The sequence below is a fragment of the Ambystoma mexicanum genome, chromosome 3p (assembly GCF_040938575.1).
Source record: "Ambystoma mexicanum isolate Mex_15411 chromosome 3p, UKY_AmexF1_1, whole genome shotgun sequence".
NCBI classification, from domain to species: domain Eukaryota; kingdom Metazoa; phylum Chordata; class Amphibia; order Caudata; family Ambystomatidae; genus Ambystoma; species Ambystoma mexicanum.
This window is the reverse complement of record NC_090925.1, coordinates 833,955,527-833,973,205: the sequence shown is the minus strand read 5'-3', so window position 1 is coordinate 833,973,205 and position 17,679 is coordinate 833,955,527. Positions and strand designations below refer to the sequence as shown.

The 17,679-nt window shown below is 45.1% G+C and overlaps 1 protein-coding gene across 1 annotated transcript in view; it reads left to right on the top strand.

Annotated features, from left to right (window-relative positions):
• The window catches only part of STX4 (syntaxin 4), a 499,563-nt gene extending 482,680 nt beyond the window's left edge, over positions 1–16,883 (top strand). Inside the window, exon 11 of the mRNA XM_069651919.1 lies at positions 10,335–16,883. The gene's annotated coding sequence lies outside the window, so the exon portion shown is untranslated. The remainder of the gene's footprint in view (positions 1–10,334) is intronic.
• The last annotated feature ends 796 nt before the right edge of the window (positions 16,884–17,679 follow it).

Here is a 17,679-nt window from a genome sequence, read left to right as displayed (position 1 = left end):
GCATAGCAACTTCTATGGCTCTTCAGAGGGGAGTCCCAGTGCAAGACATTTGAGCTGTGGCCACTTGGTCATCAATGCACACTTTTGCAAAACATTGTTTAGACACCACTTCGTACCAAGGAGGCCTTTTTGTAAAAGCCGTCCTTCATTCCATTCGAAGAACAAGTTACTTACTAACTGTAACGTTCTTTCGACTGGATGTTCCTCCCACGCATTCCTCATTGACCCTCCCAACCTACCCCTCCGTACAGTTCTTAAGCGTGTTGCACTTGTACTTCCTTAAGAGCCTGACATCTGCTGACACAGAATACAACTGATGTGTCCATTAATATTGAAAAAACAGAACTGAACCAACGGGCACGGCTCAAGCCATTTATTCGACGGATGACATCGATGCTCGGAGGCCTTCGAGGGACCAAGCTATGCGACCTCGAGCACAGCGCTCTCTGGCGAAAATTTTTCCAAAAGAAGCAGCAAGCTGACGAATATATCTAAGATGAGGACTATGTGGGAGGAACATCAGTCGAAAACGTTACAGTTGTTAAGTAACTTGTTCTTCTCCAATTGTACCCACTGCTTTTCCTCTGATTCCCTTAAATGGTCCAGTAGCACACAGAGCTGTGCTGCTCTGTAATAGTCGTAGATATCAGGATATCCCATACCCTGCCCCCCGCCTGTATTTCGGGAGGATCATAGTTTTGTAAGCGATTCATGGTCTTTTCCCTTCCCATAAGTGTAATAGGGACTGTTTGACTTCTAGGTGAAAGGAGTCTGGGAGTATTACTGGGTGAGACTGAAATAGGAAGAGAAGCCGTGGTAGCACATTCATTTTAGTCGTTTTGAACCTCCCCGCCCACGAGAGATTTAGTTTTGACCATTTTTGGATGTCCACTTTAATCGCCGTCCAGAGTGGGGCATAGTTAGCTTGATGTAAATCTTCTAATCGTTTGTGATGGTGACCCCTAGGTATCGAATGTGATTGTGTTTTTGTTTGACCCCAGGTTTTCAGGAGGTTGTCTTGCTGAGTTCCACCGACACTCAGCGGTAGGACAACCGTTTTACTACGATTCACAGGAAAACCTGAGTGAGCCCCATATTCCTCTACTGCGGCAGAAAGTGCAGGGATGGCCCGGGACGGGTGCATCAGGTAAACTAAAACCTCAGCAAACAAAGCCAGCTTGTATTCCCTCCCAAATCTTTTAATCCCAATGAGTGAGGCATCTGCCCGGATGGATTGGTCCAGAGGCTCCATCACCAGCACACAAATCAAGGGCGATAAGTGACAGCTATGCCTGGTTACCTGACTCAAGGCAAATGGGGGAGATGCCATCCCATTGACCACTACCTTTGCTCTGGTGTTGCGATATAGGGCCTGTGCCCCCGTGATTCAGTGTGCACCCAGATTCGCCTTCCGCAGGACTTGCAGCATAAACTGCCACACCACCCTGTCAAAAGCCTTTTCTGCGTCTACGAGACTAGGGTGGTGCATGAGTCTTGGGGGTCAATCGAAACAATTAGATCTAGGGTTTTGCAGATGTCATCTGAGCCCTGCCTTCCTTTTACATAACCAACTTGGTCGCTATATATGAGCTTTGTCAATACCACTGACAGCCTATTAGCAAGTATGCTGGCGTACATTTTGGCATCAACATTTAACATGGATATTGGCCTGTAGTAGCCACGCTCAAGCTTATCACTTCCATCTTTGGGGAGAACAATAATTCTAGCCTCCGTGAAGGATGCTGGGCCTGTCCCATTTCCATGATATCATTAGTGTCAGGAAGGGCGCAATGGCACTGCTAAAAGTCTTATAGAAAGCAGGGGTAAAGCCATCTTGCTCCAGAGTTGATCCTGCCTTCAATTTGGAGATGGCGGCACTCACTTCCTCCACTACTACTCTTTGCCCTCTTTGACTCACAGCTAGTAGGGTGTGGGCTTTGTCTCATCTTTCATAAAGGTTTTGCTTGGTGTATCGGAGGTGTGTCAATGCTTTCCCACTCCACACTTCTTTTGGCTCTTTTCTAAGCTCCTTTATATCTGCCAATGTTTTAGCTGCATCTCCTACCCCTCCTAACAGGTTGCCTTTCTTTTTTATAATTTCTCCCTTCAGACTGGTCTCCCGCAGGAGTCTGGGTCTCTTTGTCAATGTCCACTGCGCTATCAGAAGCCCTCTCATTGTTGCTTTCGCCGCTTCCCACACTATGGTTCTGGAAGGATCCATTATGTTTTGTTTAAATAATTCCCTAATGGCAGCATCAAGTGATTCCCTAAAGACCCGATCTTTTAAACAGTGTGTATCGTTACAGATCCACTTTTTATCCATCCTCGTGCTTGTACCGAAGTCCAGGTGCTCATGTTGTGGTCTGACCAGCCCATTAGTTCAATGGCTGCCCTCTCTACATTATGTTCCAGTGCCGCCTCTAAAAAAAAAAAATTATAATCTATGCTTTGTTTGTAGTTGACGGGATCTCCATGTGTCTATCAAGAAATGTTCCTGCATAAGGAGCTGGAAAGACCCCTCCCTTGTGGTGGTACAGCTCGCCTCCTGGATGAAACCCAGTCCATGGCCGGGTCCATCACCATGTTGAAACCCCCCTTCACCCCCACAGATTAGATCCTCGGTTCTCAATTTTTCTAAGAAGGCAAAGAGTTATCTACTAAATGAGATTTGTTGGCTGTTGGGCGCATACGCGGAGCACAATCTGACTTGCCTGGTTCGAATGATGCCATTTATTACCAGGTACCTCCCATCCGAATTTCTGTGGGTGTGAGATTTAGAGCTTCAATGATGCTTGTAATAAAATACCCCCCTCCCTTTTTGACTGCTCCCGATGCCCATATTGCTCCTCCCAAGTGCCTTCCCTTCAGGAGACTTTCCTCTCCAATTCAAAACCTGGCTTCTTGTACAAAGAGTACAACTATGCTGGTCTGGTTGAATGCTCATCAGCATTGATCTCTTTTGGGAGGAATTAAGGCCCTTCACATTTAGTGACCCGAATCTCACCAAGTTATTTGCCATACCCCAGGTTTGCTAATATTTTTATGGTAAACCATACTTGTGGCTTTGCTTGCTTTCTTAAATTCTCAATCGCTATGACCTGGCCCATATTGCGTCTCTTTCGATGTGCTACCCGTGTATGTGTACTGCGTACGGGATTAAGTTAGTGATGTATGCTGAAGCTTCCTTGTGTTTGACCCCTTCACTCCCATTAGTCCTCCCTCAATTCACCCCTACCCCCAAGAAGCCCCAAAAAGAAGGTAAGACAAATTCCCCTTAAGACTGGAGACGCCCTCGGAAAAAACATAGGGCCACAATGCAGGGAATACTCTGAACCCCATAACTTCAGATTGCAATGTACTTCATGTCCGGCGCTTATCTCAATACCAGCACTTAACTGTTTAGCCTGGTTTGATAAATGCAAAAAGAACACTAGAAGATCTGGTCTTAGTTCACAGACCAAGGTTGGGGCTCCTGCTGTTGCAGGAAAGCTCCAAGTGCGTGGCAGGGCGTTCCTCCTTGTTTCCTTCGACCGCCAGGTGATCCGGTCATGTCGGTTTATGTACCACCAGCGTCTCATGGGGTGTTGGATCTCTTGAACTGCCTTGTACCTTTTGCAGGCCCCCTCTTAGGTAAAGGGCCCATAGGTTTCCTGGATGGTTCCGAGCACAACGGTAGTTCTTCCATGTCAGCTCCACTCACTCCCGCTGTCAGACGCTGTTTGCTTCTTCTGCCGAAACCACCCTGTATTCCTCGTTGCTGTGTTCGAAGGACAGCGCAAAGGGGTATTCCCCCATCTATATCAGATGTTCTGTTCTTGTAGCCATGTGGTTAGGGGGCGGCAATCTCTGCTTTTGGTGAGGGTAGATGCTGAGAGATCCCGGACATTTCTAACACGTGAGCCCTCAAAGACGATGTGGTCTTGTTCTCTTGCCCGTTGTACAATATAACCTTGTGCCTGTAGTGATGGCATTTAGCCAGAACAGACCGTGGTCCATTTTGAGGGCCTCCTGATCGATGCACTCTCTCGTTCTCAAGTTCCAGTGTCGGGGGGGGGGGGGGGGGAATAGAGAATTGACCAAGGCTTTCACCTACCTTTCCATGCTTGATGGGATTTCGTTTGGTGTTTCCTTGAGGCCTTGCATTTGAAAATTCCATCTCCTCTCCCTGTTCTCAAGATCGATCTTTGCCGCTAGATCTGCGTTCCTTTGCTATAGGTCTTGGAAGCCACCCTCTGTATTCATTTCTACCAGGTCAGTTGACAATTGATAGTTCTCTAGGGCTTCAACTTTGTCCTCAATTTGGCCCACTCCGTCTTGTAGGGCATTTACCATATTTGCCATACTGCTAGTTAGGGACCTGATTTCATCCAAGAGTAGGCAAATGTCTGCTTTTGTGGAAGTATCCTGGTCTGCTCCTGGAATATACAGTGGGTCTGTTGAGGTGTGGGCAGCTATGTTGAGGCTTGTGCGACGATATCCCTATAACTTGAGTGTTGTTGCGGGATCTAATTCACCTGGAAAATGCTCCTAGGATCAGCCGATACTGGAGGTGGGCAGCTTACGACCTGGTTGGTAGTGCTGGTGTTTCCCTGGTTTCGGCGCTACTTTGTGCCTGCTGTGGTGGTGTATCGTTTCACCACGATGAAATGATGCCCAGCTAAGCATGCAATAGCCTCAGCCTCAGCTCAGAGAGAATGGTTCACAGTGTTAAGGGGGCTAGCTCTGCATCTTGTATGTGTCCCCCGGCTCCCCGGCCGCGGACAGGCTTCTGGTCTGGCCACCTGATGGCTCCGGGCAGGCATGTGGGGGTGCGCGGCGGGCCTTGTCACCTCTGTTCTGTCCCCTTAATGCTGCACTTAGTGCGTGCCCCAGACCCCCAACTTCTGCTTTTAGCCTCAAATGGAAGGATTGATTGCAGGCAAAACCATGCTCTTGCAGCCTCTGGGATTTGACCCTCCTTGTCTCTTTGATTGAGATGCAGTGATGTCTTTACTGGCCCACATGGTCTATCGTTGCTGCTTGCTGGGGTGGATTACAGTGCCTGAATCACGGAGTGGGCCTTACTGGCAGGGCCTTATTGACGGAGGCGTTGATTTATCTGGGCGTTTGCATTGTCTGCAGTGGAGTGGTCGGGCAGATGGCAACGAAGCCCCGGGGACGGAGCTCCCAAAACCTGGGGCCTTTTCAGGCTGGGTGTTTCTTTTTCCCTTGCAGCAAGCTCCCTCATCCCCATATAATTTTTGTAAATTTTGTGAAATGTACAAAAATGATATGGGGAAACCCTGCTAGCCACAACATTTTGGTACCTCCACCAATAGCAATTTGAACTAAGTGGAGTACTACTATTACTATTGAATCTGAAAAAGAAAACCAAAACTGCAATTGGTGACTAGACTACATAACAGTATACTTTTCCTCCTGATGAACCGCATAAATTAATGCGGGGAAACACGTGTTGAGGATATACCTTTCGGAGTATGTTATCTTAAATATGATTCTAAACATTGAAAAGAATTAGTTTTTGGAGAAGCTAAACTAAAACTTGCCACAATTGGCAACATGTAAAATTCAAATTTCTTTTCTTCAGTTTAACTTTGAAAGTCCTTAATTAAAAACAAACCTTAATTGGCGCAACAAATGGATTCCAACTCTTTTCTAAAATTCTAGTTTTTCTACTGGGCAGCCTCAGTAGCAGGGATCCTTCACTGCTGCCTCTTACCTCATCAAGACACCACATTCTACCAATCTACACCATAGGATTCGCCCACGGTTGCTTTAAGGCTGCTCTCACATATTTTTACTTCGTCCAAACAGGTGCTCCCCTGCTCCTCCAGAACTATCGTGGACAACATTGCCTCCATAGCTCCAGCCTTGGCAGATTTCTGTAATCCCTCCTTTGCCACTGGCTCCTTCCCACTACCCCTCAAGCACTCCCCTTGTGCATTCTCTCCTAAAAAAGCCCTCGGTCTGCCCCGCCTGCCCTGCTAACTAACACCTTATCTCCATAACCCTCTTATCCTTCTGGATCTTTCCTCTGCCTTCAACCCAGTCCATCATTCCACCCTAATAAATCGGCTCTGGGATACCCTTGGAATCACATGCCTGACTCTGGACTGGTTGACCTCATTTCTCTCCAACAGACCTTGCTAGGTTCAATTGGCCCTTTCTCTCTCCTATCACACTCTCCACCTGCGGTGTCCCTTAAGGCCCTATCCTCTCGCTGTGGTTCTGCAACATCTACCTTGCCCCTCTGGCCCACCTAATCTCCTCCTTCTCTTCTCACTTCGTGTTATACAGACGACACACAGCTCTTCTTCAAGCTTCCCGCCACTGCCTCCTCCTCTAATCCCCGACTGCTAATTAGGCATGGTGTGCTGCCAATGATCTCTGCCTTAATGCCAGTAAGACTGAGATCCTTCTCATAGGGACCCCAGCTCCCTCCTAACCTCTGGCTGCACTCCATGGATTTCCTCCCCTCACCCTCTTGTGAGGCAAAAACCTAGCTGTCTTCTTTGACTCCTCTCTCCTTCTCTCCTCACATTGCACACCTTTCCAAGAAGACCACCATCAGCTGTGCCTCATCTGAGGCATTCTCCCTTTCCTCGCCTTCACCCAGAAAGTCAATGGCGCCAAAGCTCTGGTCCTGTCTATGCTGGACTACTGCAACAACCTATTTCTCAATCTTCCTCTATCCTCCCTTCGTCCCCTTCAACTAATCCAGAATAGGACTGCAAGAATTATCCTTGTCCTCAAGCCTAGGGACTGCATCTCTCCAGCCCTAAATTATCTCAACTGGCTCCCGGTTGCTGCGAAGATCATGTTAAAGGCCTTCTGCATCATCCACAAGGCTTTCTGGGGCCTGGGACCCTGTTACATCCAACTCTTTCTCCCTAAATACCTCCCTGCTAGAGCCCTTCAGTCTTCTACCTCCAACTCTCTGCAGTTCAGATGCTTCTCTAAGCAGAGAGTGGGGAGTTAGTCTCTCTCCTCCGCAGGAGCATCCCTCTGGAATTGTCTCCCTGCCACTCTCAGGCTTGAGCCGGATCTCCTAAAGTTCTGGAAGCTCCTTAAGAGCCTCCTTTTCTCTTTTCTTCCCTCTCCCCCTCCACTGCTAACGCCATCATCTCTACCAGTGACTGGCTGCCTGGTCTCCCTATGAGTTCTACAGGGCACCAGGCCCCACCTGCTCCTGCCCAGTCCACCCCTTTCCATGCACTTAGCATGTGAATCCTCACCCCCTGCACACCATGCAATCCCTGGCACTTGTCTTCCTGGCCTCCCCTTTGCACTTTCCTAACCCTCTTCTTCCCCCCACCACCTTCTTCCCCCCCCCCTCCTCACCCCCACTTAACTGGCGCACTCTCCACTTACCATGCACCACCTGCCCATCCTAGCACTTTGCATTTCGCGCAAACTTTTAGTCTTGTGGTGTCTTGACACACCATTTGTTGTATAGGTGCCTTACAAATAGCCAATAAATAAATAAAATAAATAAGACATATTCTAAAGGTTTCTCACGAAGGGCCAAAATGGGGCCAAATGATCAGCAAATCCTTAGTTTAATTCCACTGTGCTAAATAGCTATCCTTCTGTTTTGGGTATTTGCCTCCCCATTGTTGGCAATATTCTATTTTTACCTGTCCTCCTCCCAGCCCCTGGGAACAAACAGAACTAATGGGAAATGAGCACCTCAAAGTAGTTACAACTTTACATTTAGCCTACAAGGCTGGCACACAGTAAGGCCTCGAACATCGGTTTGCGTTAGAGTTGAGGGCTAATTTATAGCATAATTTGTATGGAACACTTCTTGCCACTGTCGTCTTTAAAGGCTCTATTTTGACAGATATAGTAACTGATGCCCAAGGAGCTGTAGTTTGTCCAGGTTTCCACAGTGTAGCCTGTTAAATGCAGCATTGGAATACGAGTTTCCAGGATTGTCAGCAACGTAGACGCAGGGTTTCGGAAAATCACATGTCAGGTCCCTACTTGGGTTGATAGAAGGTTGTGGTGGGATAGTCTGGTGTGGCTAGGTGAATCAATTGGGAGTCCTAACCAATCTAGTAATGTTGAGAATGTGTCGCTACACTGGTGAATTGGAGAAAGTAAGTGAACATTAAAGTATGCAAAACACTGCACTAGACCACATCACCTCTTGGCTAATTTTGTTTCTTTTTACTTCAACAAGATGGTTAAAGACAACAGAATAAATCAAATATTTAATTTCTAAATTCAATTGGGGGTGGGGGGACTATGATTTCACCACATTAGTCCTCAAAGTGAATAGGGTTTTAACTGCTAACATTGCTCAGTTGGTTAACATGCCTTCAGCGTATAGATCTAAGCAGCAGGTCACATTCCCCACCCCACAATGTAATTAGTGCTACTGTCTTTTTAGGGAATGTTAGCCAAACCCAAATGTAAGGTAGCAAAGCACAATGCATAGTCTCAGGAATGGTGCGAGTGGTCTAGTGCTAAAATGAGTCCACAGAGAGCAACACCAATACTTTAAGTTAGACAGGAAAGTATACAAATACAATATTGTATTAGGCCTTTAAAATACACACTAAGCAAGTAAAACCTTATAAACGGACATATACACTAGCCATTAGGAGAACTGGAATACCATTAGATTAAATGACAAGTGAAACACAGGTAAGTGCTTATGTGCCTTAGAAGGTCTTCAAGACCATCCTAAAACCGCTTCCTAGCTTGTATAAAGTCCAACCCTAAGATGGTTTGGGACCTTGTGCCCAAAGGTCACCAGTTCCAAAGTAGTTTTAATGTAGGTTTTTAAAGAGATTGGCAGGGCCAGTGGTTTTGATTAACAAGAGTCAAAATGTTAAAGTTCAGTAAGTAAAATCACAAAATCCCAGTCATTGGGATAGTTGTAGGAAGGGTTCCTCAACCAGGCCTCCACTGGCCAAAGTCAGGAAAGAGTGATTTAGGGGAAGTAATTTTTTGCCAAGGGTGTCACCACAGTCAGGAAACGACAGGCAATCTTCCAGTGACTAATACATGAGCAGGCCCAGCACAGTTTCCGTACATTCAAGAAATATGAAAGTGCAGGAAGCGGCATCTTGTTCCATAAACTGAAGAATCTCAAAGTTCCAAAGATGTACTCTGAACACAACGGCTGCAGTGAGGTAGCGCAGGATAGAGCTGCCCAGTCCACCAGGTGATCCAGAGACACTTCCAAAGGATCTGCCAGCATGGATCACTGAGCATGGGTTTAGTCTGGTTGTTCCCACAGGGATTGAAGCACCAACAATGGTCTTCTTAAGATCAGGCAGAGGAGCAGGGATTCACCAGGACAGCACTGCCAGCTGCAAAGGTAGTCTTCGGGTCATCAGCAGGCTGCTCTTCTTTGTGTGGGACTTGGCTCCAACGATGATTTGATGAAAAGTTGAAAGATCCTTCCTTTTATCCAAGATTCAGGCTGGTAGCACGCCCAAGCCCACCAATGGTAATGATCTGCACAATTTAAACAGGCAGTGTCTATCAATCATGGATAGCCACTGGCCACAAGATCTGCCCAGCAACAAGCATTCAAACACCAGGGATTTGGACTGGGACTAGACGGTCCCAGCCCCTTCCTCTGGCCACACCTAGTAACCGCCCGTAGCCTGTGAAAGCCACAGCTTTCCCCAGTAGAAATTTCCATAAAAGGCAGGAATTCATTCCAAAGAACAAACAAAAAAACTTGTGGCACGGCCATCTCTGGTTGCAAGCCACCTTTAGTACCCATTCACAGTAAATGCAAAAGTGCACTGGTAAAATGACACAAACAGTACAAATGTAGCTGTGACCAGCTTGTCTTGGGCACATTGTACAAGGAACCAAAATGACATTATATTAAAAAAAAGTAGGAAACAAAATGTCCTCACTGAACTTCACTGTAAAGTGATGTGTGCATTTGTAACAATACAAGAATTCACAAAGCGAGACATAGCCTCTCAGTGCTGATAATCTCAGGGACTAAACAGTTTCCCGATAAGAATGAGCCAACGGGCAATGATCGTAAAGCAGAAAACTTTAGTCGCCTCCAAAAACTCAGGACAGGGTTCAAAACAAAGCAAAAAGAAAGGGTGTCCCATTGAGGTCTAAGGGAGGAAAACCACACACACAAAATTTCCCAACACCAACTGATAACAGCCATTGGTTAGGTTGTGCAGAAGGGTTGTGTTCCTTTTGTAGGTCTACCATTGCCTGGAATGTGGAGAGGAATATGTGTTGCTCTTGTATGTTTGAACTAGGCTAGGTGGATGCTTTGTATGAAACTTGTATTTGCTCTGCTTGTTTTGCCTCATTTGTTAAAGTTATATATTCTCTTTCAGGGGCGGTGGTGTCAGACGAACTTCCATGCCCATTGGAAATACCCGCACTGACTGATGGGACATTTAACAGAAAAGGACAATAAACCAAACCACAGAACATGAGGGAACCGAGCTGAGCAAGGGGGACATATTCCGAGCCACATAAGGTTGTTGAGCAATGGCGAAACCATCCTCTATGCTTCTTTCACCATTTGCCTTAACACTTAGCTCTATATTGGTATTCCCCCCCTCCTCGCCTTGGAGGCAGTCGGACACAGTATCTGCTGGCTTAAGGTGCTTGAACATTTTGTGGCATGAGTTGCCATAATCCTGTTCTTTTATAGTTGTATTATGGACTCTGATTCTTATCAGACTTCACGGAGGATGGTGTTTGTGTGGGTGCGTGCATCCAGAACCTTTGTGACCCTCTTCAGACCGGCAGCACAGGTCCTACTAAGCATACAGATTCTCCACAGTACCTGGCTGCCCATGGTTTGTTCAGCTGACAACAGCACAATTGGATTGAACATGTCCTTCTTTGCTCACTGTGTTGCTGCAATGGCCTCTCCCTGTGGGGCAGTTCAAACAAGACTGTTAATTTATCATCTGATCTACATTGGCATTTATCAGACACTTTAGCTTGAAAGTTATCGGGTCAACCTTCATTATAACAAAAAGCTCAGGCCCCCTCCACCTGAGGATCTATGGTGGTTGTCTATCCTGCATCCTGATTTGGTCCGAAGGTTAGTACACCAAGGAAGCAGAGTTCCACCCCTCAAAACACATTTTAGGCAGGCTGTGTCCATTTCTCCACAACTGAACATAGCTGTTGAGTGTCTTAAAACATGTGGTGAGGTAGGTATCCTTGGAGCATGATCATGAGATTAGCCCATTCAGGAAGCTGAGACGCCTAGAAGCCCCTGACGTGAAACAGGCTATCAAGAATCCTCACTGTTCATCGATTCCTCTTGGTTGCTTTAAATAAACTGGATTCATTTTTTCAGGATACATTTTTGTTTGGCAATTGATGGATTGGTATTTGGCGTACATTTGGCATGGTGATAACTTAGATTTGAGTGCATTGAAGTCTTCCTGCTCTATTGCATCTACCTGTTTCATCCTTCTCCTTTCTCTTTCTACAATATCTTTCTGGCTGGTTTCTTTCTCGTTATCAAACACTGTTTAAGGAGTCAGTTCGTTTGGGTGTGCAGCAGTCTTTCTATGTTCAATTTGAGAAGAATTGTGTAGTTTGTTGTGTATATTCGTACAGTATGTGATCAGTAGGATTGGTTTGTGGGTGCGTCTTCTATGACTTGCCCCTTCCTCATTGACTTCTAATGCTGCCTCCCTGTTGTACTTTTACAGTTATTTTGAACAATTATCTTCTGCTTTTGATCCATTATAAGGTTAATCTTTATCATAGAATTGCACACATGCCTAGGGCAGATCTTGGACCACTGGCCAATACAATTCTAAACATTGAAACCATTTGATTTGCATATGACAAAAACGAAGCTTGAAGAAGCCACATAATACTTTGCTCATCAGCAGCCACCTTTTGTTCTAGATTTCCTCTTGAGATGGGTAAATTCAAATGCTTGTTCTATGTATAAGCCTTTTTAGCTACACCCAGCTGGACGTTCTTGCACCCCACTTCCCCTTCTTAGGGTTTCTTACACCAGATCTGTACCCTTTACGTATTTTGACACATTTTACTGCTTCCGAGTCTTTCATTTTTTTCATTCAGATCAGTGATTACTGGCAGGATTTTCTCAGAAATCCAGAATTGTCTGACCATCAAACCTCTTTAGGATTGACTACTCCAATGTTAGTGTTAAAAAGTATGGGGAATTTGCTCTATGTATTTTGTTTCTGCAAGAAGAGCTACAAATTGAGTGCTTGCCCACATTGCAGCATGATGTCCTACGTTAGCCTGAAGGTGGCAGAGCTGGAAAAGACTTGGCACCAACATCTGTTGGGTCTGCTTTAGGTTATCTGTTACACAAAGAAAGACCCATTCCAGCCACATGTAAACAATCAGGGGAATGAGGGAGTCATTCCTTTAGCCACCGTTTTGATTGCGTCTCTGCTGGACTTCACTGGGTGTCTTTCTTTTGATCCTCCTTGCCCCCTCCCCGTCAATAACAGTAGGTCATTGAATGCTTTGTTGTAGCTGTGGTCATGGAGGCAGCACCTACCTCTGAAGGATTATTCCTCCTCCAGCGGGGCAGGGTTGTAACAATGCTGAACCTTGCGCCCAGGTTCATCTAGCAAATTCAGAAGAGTCCTCTAAAATGATTATTCCCTCGTGCAGTTTCCTTCACAGGGAAATGGGAGTACCTTGCCCCACAAGACTTTTGGATATATATTTGGAAACCACTAAATCCTCAACTAAATTAAAAGCCTGTAAGTGCCCCTACATTGTTTGGGCCAGTCCTCTGCTTAATGTGGGCTGCCATGTATGAGTTTTAGTAGGAAAGCCCGTTTTCTTCTTGAAAGAGAGATGCATATCCTCCAGACCCTTATCTTTTTAAAATGTAGTGGCAACTGAAGACGTTTTACTTGGACTTGACATTCAAATGTTAGTTCATTTTTAAACTGTATAGAGTGAGATTGCTACCATTGGTCACATGGCTCTGGTAAAAGGCCATGTTTATATTTCTTAATTCCGCACCTATTATATCTCCATTTCCATGAACAGAGGTGATTCCCTCACCACCCCCTCATTTGTAACTATTAGTTCACCAGCATTTCCCCTTTTTGCTTTCCAGTACCACTATGGATCTGTCCTGACAAGCATTTGTTTAGTTCTGAAACGCTGCCTTCCTATTCCCACTGAGTTTACTCTTCAATCTCATTCAGCATAACTCAGCACACTTATCCTTGATTAACAGGGTATCAGCTAGTGCTTCTGTTGAAGGGGAGAGTTTTCCTCCGTCAAAATGCTTTGTGAAGGCCTTGTTTATTATAATGGCCTTTTGCTTCAGTTCTCCTATACTAGGCTGCATGATGGGATTCTACCGGGATACTTGGAGCACTTGTAATTGTTCTCTGGCACTGGACCAAATCCTAATTTCCAAACGGCAATAGGAGTCTTTCTTTAGCATGCCAGTTGGTATCTTGAATGACATAAAATTGATGCTGGACTTCACAATCGTGCCTGATATATTCTTGAGTGGATCTTTGGTCACCACTACTTCTACAACCCTTGTTACTGAGACACCTCGAAAGTTTCACGGTTAAAATTATGCATCTAGATTTTCAAACTCTTTGAGGGATGCCAGATTGCATTAGTGATGAAGGAAGATTTGTACCTGTCTTTTCACTAATAGGCCAGATTTGGAGTGTTACTCCAAAGCGAAAACCTACACACATGAATGTTCCCTTAGGCTCCTTTCTAAGTCTCCGCCAACTATGGTAACCCAGTCTCCTCTACCCATTTAAAGTTCCTCTTGTGAGATTACTATGCAGCAGGACCTTCTATCCATAAAGAAAGTGATTGCCAACTTGACAATTTTAAACTCAAGTGCTTGACTCCCAAGCCATTTGCACTTTAAGCATAAATGCACGGACAGCTTGAAAAAGGTTGAGGCGATCATTCTCCAGAATCTGTGTTTAATTAAGATTTTCTATCCACTGCTTACAGGAATTACTCTGTGTAATTCTGCATGTAGTACTCTGTCAAAGGATGAGTTGGGGGAACGGGAAGCGGGGGGGGGGTCTTATCTGCCTCTTACAGAAGAATGCTGAATAAAAGCCTAGTTACTTCTGTTAACAAATTGATCAAAAGCCTTTTTGGGTTGTTTACAAGCATTTTCTAAACCTAGTAGCCCTCTTTCTTAACGCATGTAAAATGTACACAGTTATTAAATGCCTTCTCGATTACAGTTTGTCCATACAAGGTAGAAGGTTTAGTAAAATGCAAGCCTCCTAAGCAAATTGGGCCCACGTCTCTTTCCCAGCTCATTACCATTTTGGGCTTTCATGAAAAGCAGTTGGCCTACTAGTTGTAGTCTATAATCCATTTTCCCAGCGAAACAGACTTCACATATAGTTGATCTAATATCTTCTCTAGCTTCTGTGCGACATAAAATACTACAGGATTGCATGTGCTGCAATCAGCAAATGTACTCACTTCGTCGGAGCATGTTTTTGTACCCCTGGATTGGACAATAGTCCTATTTTCGTTTTCTTTCAGGTTCACTTCTCCCTATGAATATTCACAGTATTGATTGCTAATCTATTAGAGTGGTCATGAAATGATGATCCGTTGATAGAAATTTAGGAATAGGATTGTAGCTAGATGGAATCCTGTTTCTTGACAACCTGTTCTATCCAGCCGCCCCCATGCAATCCACATCTGACTGTCAAGTTATCGGTCACTGATCACTATGCTTTGAATTATACCTGAAATGCCGATGAGCAAGACATTATGTGGGTTCTATGATCCTCAATTTTCAAGGTGCAGACACTCTGTTTTCTATGGAGGTCTCTAATTTTAACAAAGAAAGTTGCCATTTTGAGAAAAGCAAATTTGCACAATCCATCCTTTGCCCAAAGGAATATTCCTAAAGGTCACTAAAAAAATGAAATTTCCCTTGCCGGACTAGGATTACGGGTTTTAACACTCCTTTCTGGCTATTTCCCCCCTCAGTTAATTGTGAAATGAGAATATGAACAAACTTTTATTAACGAGCATACATTTCAGTTTTAAGAAGGGTTTAATAATCCAGAAATCGAAGCAAAACATTTTTTCTGGATCCAGGTGTAGCATGCACTCTGGGTAGGGTCTGGATGGATTGGTTATGGGTGGAATTGTTTGGTTCTGAGGATATTGGGGCAGTGTTTGCATGAGTCTGTTTCATAACATCCTGAATAGTGTGTACTATTCAGTGGTTCTGATCTCTATTGTATCCATGGTGCCTTAAGCTACCTGTTGCCTTTTCTGTAATGGGACCTGAGGAAGGTGGCAACGACAACTGCTTGACATGGCAGTTTCCAGTACTTGCCTCTTCTCGCTACTCTGCCATATGTTAGTGGAGTTCGCTTGAGAGGTGGCTGATCATTCAAGAAAATATCACACCAGATAGTTGAAAAAAAAATATTAAAATTAAAATGACATTGGCTAAAAAGCAGCATTTTCCTGAGCACCAGAACTGGACTGTCATAGTCCCAGATGTCACTGGTGTGTTTGCTGTTTCAAATGCTGCCAGTCTTCATGTTTAGCAGCCTAGTTTGGTGAAATTGGGCACCTCAACAGTGGCGATTAAAAGCTATGCTTAAATTGCCCGTGCTGGTGCAGTGTCGGAGGAGGGGCCAATGGATAAGGCATGGATGATTGCCTACTCGCCAAAAGCGGGGTTCTGCAACCTTCGCAGGTTGTGCTGTGGAAAGGACCATGGGCTCTGTCTATGAATGCCATAGCTGTTCTGGAATTTTCGGACTGTGCTCTTAACCTAACGTTATTGCTTAAAATGGATGTGCTAGTGATGTGCTGTACTCTCTGCCGCTAATGATGCTGCTCTCCCATCTTCTCTCCTCCATGCCCAGGCATTGCATAATAGTGCAGCTGTCCAAAGCACTGCTGCAGTCCCCCCACCTTCACTTCCATCCTCCCTGCCAGCCCCCACTGTTCACATTGGTGCCGTTTGTATCTGCAGTGAATGGAAGTGAGAATTTCATAGCTGTGCAAAGTTGGAAACCCTGCTGAGACTGTTCACTATTTGGGCTGGTGTTTGTGGACCCACTTGCCGTTCTCACTAAAAGACATGCGTCTTTGCTTTGAATTTGCCGGTTCCTTGCTTTTCCATCAGTAGCATTTTGATGCTTATGTCTTCTGCGCCCACATCCTCAAAATTCTTTCTTCTTACAGTCTTCCCCAGGTGTTGTGGGGTGGGCAGTGGAACAACTCCAAGAGGAAACCTGGCTTCTGCTCTGGGGCCAGAATGCACATCCTGTGACAGTTTTTTTTTTTATACGGTTACCAGGGAAATCTGGCTGGGGTGGTGTATTACCAGACACTTACACTCCTGGCCCAATTGTTTGGCGTTCCCGTCTGCCACTCTGGAGTGCAGAGGAGTTGCTAAGGCATCAGCTTTCCAACACCACCCCCATCCTTTCTCCAACACATTTATGTGGTGTTAGGGAGGGTTAATTCTACTGCCGTAAGAGTTGTAGATTGTGTGGCAGTGCTGGCATAGCATAGACCACACATCGGGTGGAACCTAAGATGCCCTCGCCTGTAACATTTCAGCACTTGCGCCTTGATTGGACTCGTCACTGTTTTGGGTCAGTGTATTTTTGGCAGCTTCGTCGTTTAGGTTGACCTGGGTCATGTCTCCAGGAAATGCCCCCAATTGTGTCTACATTGTTTCTAGATGAATCTCTGTTTCTGGTGTTGGCGGGGTGAGGAGGAGTTTGGGGAAGGAGGGAGCAGTCAGGGGTTAGATACTGCTTTATATCATTGCCTTCGAAACACTGCACAGATCGTGTACACTCAAGTTTGTTGGGATAAATTGCCTTTTATTTGTCTATTGTATATGAAATGTTATTAAAAAAACATGAAACAAATTAGTGTCTTTGTTCATTGGTGCCTAATCTATATTTTTAATGAGCTGAAGCAAGAGACACGATTCCGTTTGCAGGGAAAACCAAAACATCCGATTATACAGGAGAGTGGCCACCTTCACCCTTTTACGGGGACATGCTTGATGCCGAAATGCAGCAATTATGGGAGAAGTAGCCCTCCTGGTCTACATTAACAGTAACCTCTGTTCTCCAAATAACTGTTTATGCTCCGATACACGTTGCCTCGGTTTATGTTCCAATGCAAAGCTTCCTTAAATTCGCTAAAGTTCAGAATGAAAAGTGTTGTCTCTTTAGCAAATCCATCAGTCACAAATGCTTAGGTTTGTTTTGTAGCTTATCCACTTGTAAGGTTTTGTAAAACTGAGGCAAATTGTTATTTTAGGTTGTTTGTAAAGCGATCATTTTAATGGAGCTGCTTCAATGTTGCTACATGTCATCTGTTAAATGCTCATCAGCCATTGATCGGGCATTGTGGCACTGGAAGGTCTGCATGTGCAGTGGTTAATGGTTTTAGGATTCTGAGGGTCCGTAGCCCTGCATTGCAAAAATACATGCATATATTGCAGTTTAATATACATTTTAACAATTGGATGTTTGGAGAACATGGCCATTGGCCTAATATTGCAAGAAAATCATTCATGAAGAGCAACTACATAGTGATGTACCCCTTACCATTTCCTGACCGCAGAGTAGTGCTGGTGGTAGCTATGCACCTAATTGCTGTATGTGGTTGGTACAATCGTGACCCACAAGGAGGCTCACTAGAGTTGCAGTTAGG